Source organism: Eschrichtius robustus, chromosome 12 (assembly GCF_028021215.1).
Source record: "Eschrichtius robustus isolate mEscRob2 chromosome 12, mEscRob2.pri, whole genome shotgun sequence".
In the NCBI taxonomy this organism is placed as follows: Eukaryota; Metazoa; Chordata; class Mammalia; order Artiodactyla; family Eschrichtiidae; genus Eschrichtius; species Eschrichtius robustus.
This window is the reverse complement of record NC_090835.1, coordinates 102,588,964-102,596,846: the sequence shown is the minus strand read 5'-3', so window position 1 is coordinate 102,596,846 and position 7,883 is coordinate 102,588,964. Positions and strand designations below refer to the sequence as shown.

At 37.9% G+C, this 7,883-nt stretch overlaps 1 long non-coding RNA gene across 2 annotated transcripts in view; it reads left to right on the top strand.

Annotated features, from left to right (window-relative positions):
• Positions 1-395: 395 nt before the first annotated feature.
• The window catches only part of LOC137773929 (uncharacterized), a 267,315-nt gene continuing 259,827 nt past the window's right edge, over positions 396-7,883 (top strand). For both annotated transcript variants that reach the window (XR_011075756.1, XR_011075757.1), the window contains exons 1-2: positions 396-436; positions 3,010-3,106. This is a non-coding gene — a long non-coding RNA (uncharacterized lncRNA). The remainder of the gene's footprint in view (positions 437-3,009; positions 3,107-7,883) is intronic.

Below are 7,883 nucleotides of genomic sequence, written 5' to 3'. Positions count from 1 at the left end.
AAATGAGATGGGGTAAAGTCACAGTACCTTTCTCTGCTGCCATGTGTTACCTGCTTTCCGGGGAAGGTGAACCCAAGTAACGCTTGGGTTGCTTCTGACGTAGTAACTCAGCTTGTGGCTACAGCATCCCCGGTCCTTTTCATGAAAATGTCAGCGTTGTTTGGACAGTGCCACTTACTGCTCAGAACGTAAATCCCACGGCTCTACCAGCTCCCAAACTAAACATTTACCCTACAGTTAGGGCTGCATCTACAATCACTGAGATGCAGTGATGTACAAACCGAGATGGGATCGGTGATGAATTGATTTGGGGGTAACGCTAAAATGATATGGAAGACAAAGATTACTATAAGGAAGGAACCTTTCTGAGAGCATGCTTTGGATACCCGGGAAAGGAAGGAATTGGAAGCACACCAGGCATCTCCTGTTGTAAATGGTGGGTCTGGTTGGGCATTTTCATTTAATCCTTGTTAGGTCGAATTTTACAAATGTTGACTACGGCTTAGAGAATTTAAACTTCCTAAAGAAATAGTAAATGGTAGCCTTCCAATGATGCCATGCTGTTACCTGGATAACGTGGATTTAATGCTACTGCTAGGCATTTATACAACATGGGTCATGCACATAATCCATAAATTAGAAGTAGAAGCTCTCTGCCCTCAAGGAGTTACAGGTACACAGGAAAAGGTAAATGTTAGCATAAAACAACTCACAGTACTAGAGGTGTTCTAAGGTATCATCTCCTTGTACCTGGACAATTACGCTAGTCTTCTAGCCGGTCTTTCTACTTGCCCTTTATTTCTCTACTTTCCAATTCCTTTCAGCAGCTGGAATGATCCTTTTAGAACCTGACAGAATATACCATTCCTCTGCTCAGAACCCTTTACCATTTTACTCAGATTAAAATTCAGAAGCCTTACCATGACTTCTAAGAAAGAGCTCAGTCTGGATAAACCACATCTACAGCTGCTGTTCAAAGTTCATCTAACGCCGTCCAAGCACACCAGGCAGCAGCACTCAGGACTTACTGTTCCTTCTGCACGGACCACTGCCCTCCCAGGTACCCACGGATCGTGCCCTCTCACTTCCCTCCGTAGCTGCTCAAGTGTAACTTGACCTGACTGTTCTTCCCGGACTGCTCCATCTAGGAGAGCGAACCCCTACACATACACACACTGGCCTCCCACTGCTTTACATGCCTTCATAGCAGTTAGGATCACTTCCCGCACATTTGTTGTTTACGTCTCCCTTACCTCTTCGGCTCTACTGGAATGTCCCATGAGAGCAGGACTTTTGTCTCATTTATTCACAGCGGTACTGCCATCATCTAGAACAGAGCACTCCAGTACACAGTCAGCACGCAGTAAATACTCGGTGAATGAGTAAGTGCCACATGAGTGTTAGGATAGTAATAAGGAAATTCAGAAGAAGTTAGAAGTTGCCTGGAGTGGTTTGTGAAAGCTTCCTTTAGAAGACGGAATTTAAATGATGAGGAGGATTCATACTGGGTGGGTGGGGGCTGTTTGGAAAGGGGGAAAGGGTAGTCCGAGCAGAGTCAACCAAAGTAAACAGAGACACTAGACAAGGCAGTAATCAAATCTACAGTAGTTCTAGATGCTGACCTCTAAAAGTGGAACCAAAATAGGAAACTGCTAATAGCACATCTCTGAAAATTCACTTTGCCTCATCAAGGCTAGTTTATCTTTCCCTCTTTACCAGCAAATCCCATCCTTCTTAGATTGTATCCATCAGATACTGTCCATTCCAGACTGACTGGGAAATATATTTAGAGAATAGTTGGAATTTGTTTTAAACCATGAAAAAGAAAATAGCGAAAATAGCATAGAATTAAATGTTTAAATAAAGCATAAGTGACACACGCATTTTAAGATTTCTCATATACATGAAGGACAAAGAAAATAATAGGGCGCAAAGAACCAGCTGGATTAAATGTCCCTGCAATTCTCGTTGGAAGTCCAAAGGTATTATGTATGAAGAAAGAAGAAAATCAAATAGTTTCACTTTCTAAAATTATCCCAATTTCAACTATGACAGTGCTTCATTATAAAGTTATGTTTATTTAATTCTTTGCCATAAGGTTTTAAACCACTACATATATAAAACAAGAAATAGAATAAATTATATATATAAATATATAAGTGGGTGCTAGTCATCAGTAATTTTCACAAACCTAATCATAAAGATTAGCATGACTCTTGTCTTTTGATAATCAAAGAGAGTTTATTATGGGAATTGCTCTTTAGGAATCCAGGGTAAACTTTTTATTAAATCAAATGAGTAGTACTTTAATTAAATATTATAAATATTTTTTAATATAAAGGTCAGTGTAACGGGCAATGTTGTGTCTCCCACAAAATTCATACGTTGAAGTTCTAGCCTCCAGTGCCCTAGGATGTGACTGTATTTGAAGATAGGCTCATTAAAGAGGTAATTAAGTTAAAATGAAATAACGAGGGTGGACTCTAATCCAATCTGATTCATGACCCCGTAAAAAGAGGAAATGTGGATACAGACATGTACAGAGGGAAGACCATGTGAAGACACAGCCAACACCCTGATCTCGAACTTCCAGCTTCTGGAACTGTGAGGAAATACATTCTGTTGTTTAAGCCACCGGATCTGGTATTTTGTTGTGGCAGTCCTGGCGAAGTAATACAGTCAGTGACATATTTTTACAGGTCAAATATGAGCTGTATGAGAGATGATCTGGAGAAGTACTTGTTATAGAGGAGGCATTTAACCAATACTGACTGGTGCATTGCTGCCCATTTACCCCTGTGATAACCCTTGTGGTCAAACAAAATTAAAGATGTGCAGCTATGAATTGGTTATAACTTCTAAGAAATTCATAGTGCTGTTGTGTCAAAAGCCTTTGGTGTCCTGACTCGTATTCTCAGCATCCTTTCTAGTTTCTGACTCACTGGGGGTCAGTTTCACGCAAGCTTCCACTCTTCTCCCTGACAGCTTCTCTCCTCTGTGTTTTGCCAGGCTGCTTTGCTTTCTGCCCCGAGGCTCTTCTGACTTTGCCTACCGGAGGCCAGCAGTAGCTCTCTCAGCTCACGCCACGCACAGCTTTGAAGTGTTGGTGAGTTAACACTCCTGGGTCAGCTTTCAATCAGGAGACAGTAGCCAATGGATAAAGGTTCTTGTCTTTCAACCTGTAACAAGACAGTTTTGTAAGACCATTCTCCATGCTTCTTCAGAGGTCCTGGTGAAGTTGAGTTCTGGTTTCCCACAGCAGCAACTTCAATGACACACTCTCGTATCATCTTCTATATCTTTCTCCCCATTCCCTTACTGCTTCTTACTAGGATCACCTCCCAAATGACCTGGCTGCACACAGGTAGTTGTCTTAGGTTAAGCTTTGGGGGGAAACCAAGCTAGGAAGGTTGGTGTAAGAAGAAAGTCTCAAATGCAGTCTCTCAGTTCTCTGGAGCTGGGTCTCACCAGTCCGGTGGCGACAGGGATACCTCCTGGTGTGCTATGGCATCAGGGCTACTAAGGCGCTTCCTACCTGTGGTGGATTGAATATGAAGATGAATCATTCGTCTTCGTGGTCGCTCTGGCACTTGAATGGGAAAGGGGCAATTGTACTTATAAGGCTGGGGGATTTTGCTTGCTTTTTTTTTTTAAACTTCCATGGTCAGCCAGCTGTCAACTCAGGGCTCACCATGAGAGCTAGAAAACCCCCATATCAATATTTAACTATGGATATGAATGATTAATATTGGAATTGCAGGGCATGCATAGACTCATGTTACTGTTTTAAAAATTTAGTCTAAACATACTGTTGCAAAAATATCCATTACTGCATGCAGTAGGGTTAAAATAGACACACAGCAATGAAATCAATAAGGACAAATAAAGTCAAAATAATTTACAATTATAAAGCAAGAATACGAGCAATTCAGAACCGTAACCAATTTGATTGATGGTATACTTTTTGACAACTTTATTGAAGAATAATTGACATAATCTACACGTTCTTAAGGTGCACAATTTGATGTTTTGATATATGTATATATCCATACAAACATCTCCAAAATCAAGGTAATGAGCATACCTAGTACCTTCAAAGATTCCTCCTGTCCGTTTATATTCTGTCCCCCCGACCCAGCCCTGCTGCTACCCTTTCTGCAAGCAACCATTAATTTGCTTTATATCACTATCAATTAGTCTGAAATTTTAAGAATTTTAAATAAATGGAAACCTATCTTACATACTTTTTTGTCTGCCTTTCTCCACTGAGATTAATTATTTTGCTGTTCACCCATGTTGCTGTGTTTATCAATAGTTAATTCGTGTTTATCAATAGTTAATTCCTTTTTACTGCCAAGTAATCTTCAGTTGCATGCATTGTACACTTTGTTTATCATTCCACTTGTTCATGGACGTTTGGGTTGTTTCCAGGTTTGGCTGTTATTCATCAAGCTGCTTTTGAGCCTTCATGTACAAGTCTTTGTGTAGACAGAGGTTTCATTTCTCTTGGGTAAATATCTAGAAGTGGAATGGTTGGGTCATATAGTAGGTGTTTATTTAACTTTTTAAGAAACTGCTAAACTGTTGCAAAGTAGTTGTACCATCTTACATTCCCACCAGCAACACATAAGAATTCTGGTTGCTCCCCATCCTTGCTAACACTTGGTATGGTCAGTCTTTTGAATTTTAGCCATTTTAGTAGGTGTGTAGTATTATCTCACTGTGGTTTTAATTTGCAATTTCCTAATGATTAGTGATATCAAATATCTTTTCATATGCTTATTGGCATCCTATATCATCCTATATATCTTCTGTATTTCTTGGTGAAGTGTCTGCTCAAATATTTTACCCATTAAAAAAATTGGTTCGCTTGTTTTCTTACTATTCATTTTGGGAGATTTTATATATATATATATATATATATATATATATATATATTTATATATCCATAGTTATATATAGTTATAGTTATATATATCTATATCTATATATATATACATGCAAATCCTTTTATCAGAAATGAGAGTTTGAAATATTTTCCTCCATGTTGAGGTTTCCTTTATCATTTTCTTTATACCGTCTTTTACAGAGTAGAAGTTCTTAATTTTAATGTGGTTCAATTTATAATTTATAATTTTTTTGGTGGATATGCTTTTTGTGTCATATCTGATTAATCTTTGCCTAACCCAAAGTCATAAAGATTTTTCTTCTGTTTTCCTTGAGAAGTTTTATAGTTTAGGTTCTACATTTAGATCTGTGATCACATTTCGAGTTAATTTTTGCTTTTTTGATGAAATTTTTAGTTCGCCTTTGTTTTTGCAAGTTATTTTTGTTGGATTTTGAATTTTAGGATGATAGATGTTTTCCATTCAATACTTTAAAGATGTTTCGGCAGAGGATCTTTCTGCTTGCATTGTTTCCAATGAGAAATCTGCTGCTTAGGATCTACCAAAGGTGAACATTATTCTTGTGGAGTTTTGTTCTTATTGTTCATATGTCTTCAGGACACAGATTGTGACCACTTAACAATTAGGAGGTAATTTTGGGTATGTCCTTAGCCAGGGCACCACACTGTACATCTTCAGGGCCTCTCACATTGGTGTCTTAGGAGACAACCTTGCAGCAGGGGTTAGATGGCTACTTTGCATCTTTGGAATAAAACAGTCACCACTTAGCAGAACCTAGTGCCCGGCAGATCAGTCTTGTACCTATTCTAAGGGGAGAAATATTAAGAGGAAATCTCTGTCAGGAAATTTTGCCCAAGATGCTTTTATGCAAATGATAAGTTTTGATTCATTCATACAATTAAATAAATTAAAAATTTTTAGTATCGAAGCTTTCATTTGACCATAAAATACATTATTGTTTGTTTTTTAGATTTTTTTTGTTACTGACTTCTGAAATAAATAAGGTGCAAGCTTTCATTACAATATTAGCCTGATTTGTGGAAGTCACACTAATATTTGGTTAGTTAAAATTGCAGTTGAGGCAATGTGTTATACTTAATACTAGAAAGTAGGTAAAAATCTCAAGTCAGCTTGCAAAATGCATAGTGAAACTCTTCCAAGAAATTAATAGCATAATATATAGATATACTTAATATGTAAAATAATATTCATTACTTGACATAGAAACTGCTTTCTAAATACATTGCATTTTTGCATTTCAAAGAAACAAAGAATCAAAGAACCAGGAGGAAATTTGTTCTGTGCTATTTCTCTTTGTAACTAATATTGGACCAATTCATGACAGAAAGGTAGGTTTTTACCTATTTCTGTTTTCTCTGTACTCTAGAGAAGTTTCTACAGTTGAATAAATACAGTTAAATAAAGCCTGGATAGGTAAATGACGTGGCTGTTGTCTTTAATCTTTTAAGATATTGTATATAAGTTTTTAAAAAATTTATTTATTTATTTATTTATTTTTGGCTGCGTTGGGTCTTCGTTTCTGCGCTAGGGCTTTCTCTAGCTGAGGCAAGCGGGGGCCACTCTTCTTCGCGGTGCGCGGGCCCCTCACTATCGTGGCCTCTCTTGTTGCGGAGCACAGGCTCCAGACGCGCAGGCTCAGTAGTTGTGGCTCACGGGCCTAGTTGCTCCGCGGCATGTGGGATCTTCCCAGACCAGGGCTCGAACCTGTGTCCCTTGCATCGGCAGGCAGACTCTCAACCACTGCGCCACCAGGGAAGCCCTGTATATAAGTTTTAAGGAAATTACTTCTTTCAGCTTAAAAGCTAAAGTCCTGAAACTGAAATATTGTAATCACTGACCAATAAATCAAGGATGTGGTTTAATGTGAAGGATTTTCTCAGTTCTTTGAATTAGTCTTAAAAATGAGATTTTGTCTTTTCTTATGAGAAATGTGTTACTCAGCTATGTTTACCATGAATTGCTGGTTCTTTGGATCATGTCTATTATACTGATGGTTGCCAACCTGATTGCCCCATATCACAAAATTTTAGGGTCTTTCTGCTGAAGTTCTTACTGGGTTAGTGTTCATTTTGAAGGTATAATCAAATCCATAAATTGCTAATAGAACTGTTGGATTTAAAGCAACTAGCTGAAGTCTCTTTCCCCAATACCCTCTTAGCAAATCCCCTCCCCACCTCTGAAATTCTCTTAATCAGTTTTCATTACAACTATATAATATGTGACCATGATTCAGCTGCCTTTAGTTTAATTTCATCACAACAGCCTTTCATAAAATAAACTTCTCATGTCTTTGGATATATATATATCCATTTATCTGATTATCTATCTAATTCGAACAAAGGCTCTGTTATTCTGTTTATACTGTGTGTGATTATTTTAATGTGATTTAGGTCTTAACCGCAATGTAAATTCTTTTTGAAGTAGAATGGCTAGATTGCATTCACTTAGACATTTAAATTATCTGCAATAGGACTAAAATGGAAAGAGAAATATTACTTAAAACATCTTGTAATAATAGTCTATTGGATTCATCAGGGGAAAAAGGCTGGGGACCAACTACTTGGAGAAAAATTGTAGCATTTTGATTTACTCCTCTTTGGCATGCTATCAAGTAGAAGATGGTGTTTTCCCTTACCTTTCCCCCCTAATTTTTTGTCTTAAGTTTGCTAGGAAGAATGGAATAAAAACAGTGTATTTTTCAGGCTTATGAGATAACAGGAGAAATTCCATTCACATGTGTGGCAGCATAGGGACCAGGGAATAGCTGACACCACATGCACTTAAACATGAGACACAGGCTCTGTTTCCAAGGGCATGCTGCTGAATATAACCTCGGTGAAGAACAGCCGATTCTGGGGAGATGTAGTGCACATCACCCTGCAAATAAGACTCAAATTATCTTAAAGCCATTTTAAAAAATAAAGTGGCATTCTCATATTATATTAAAGGTCATTA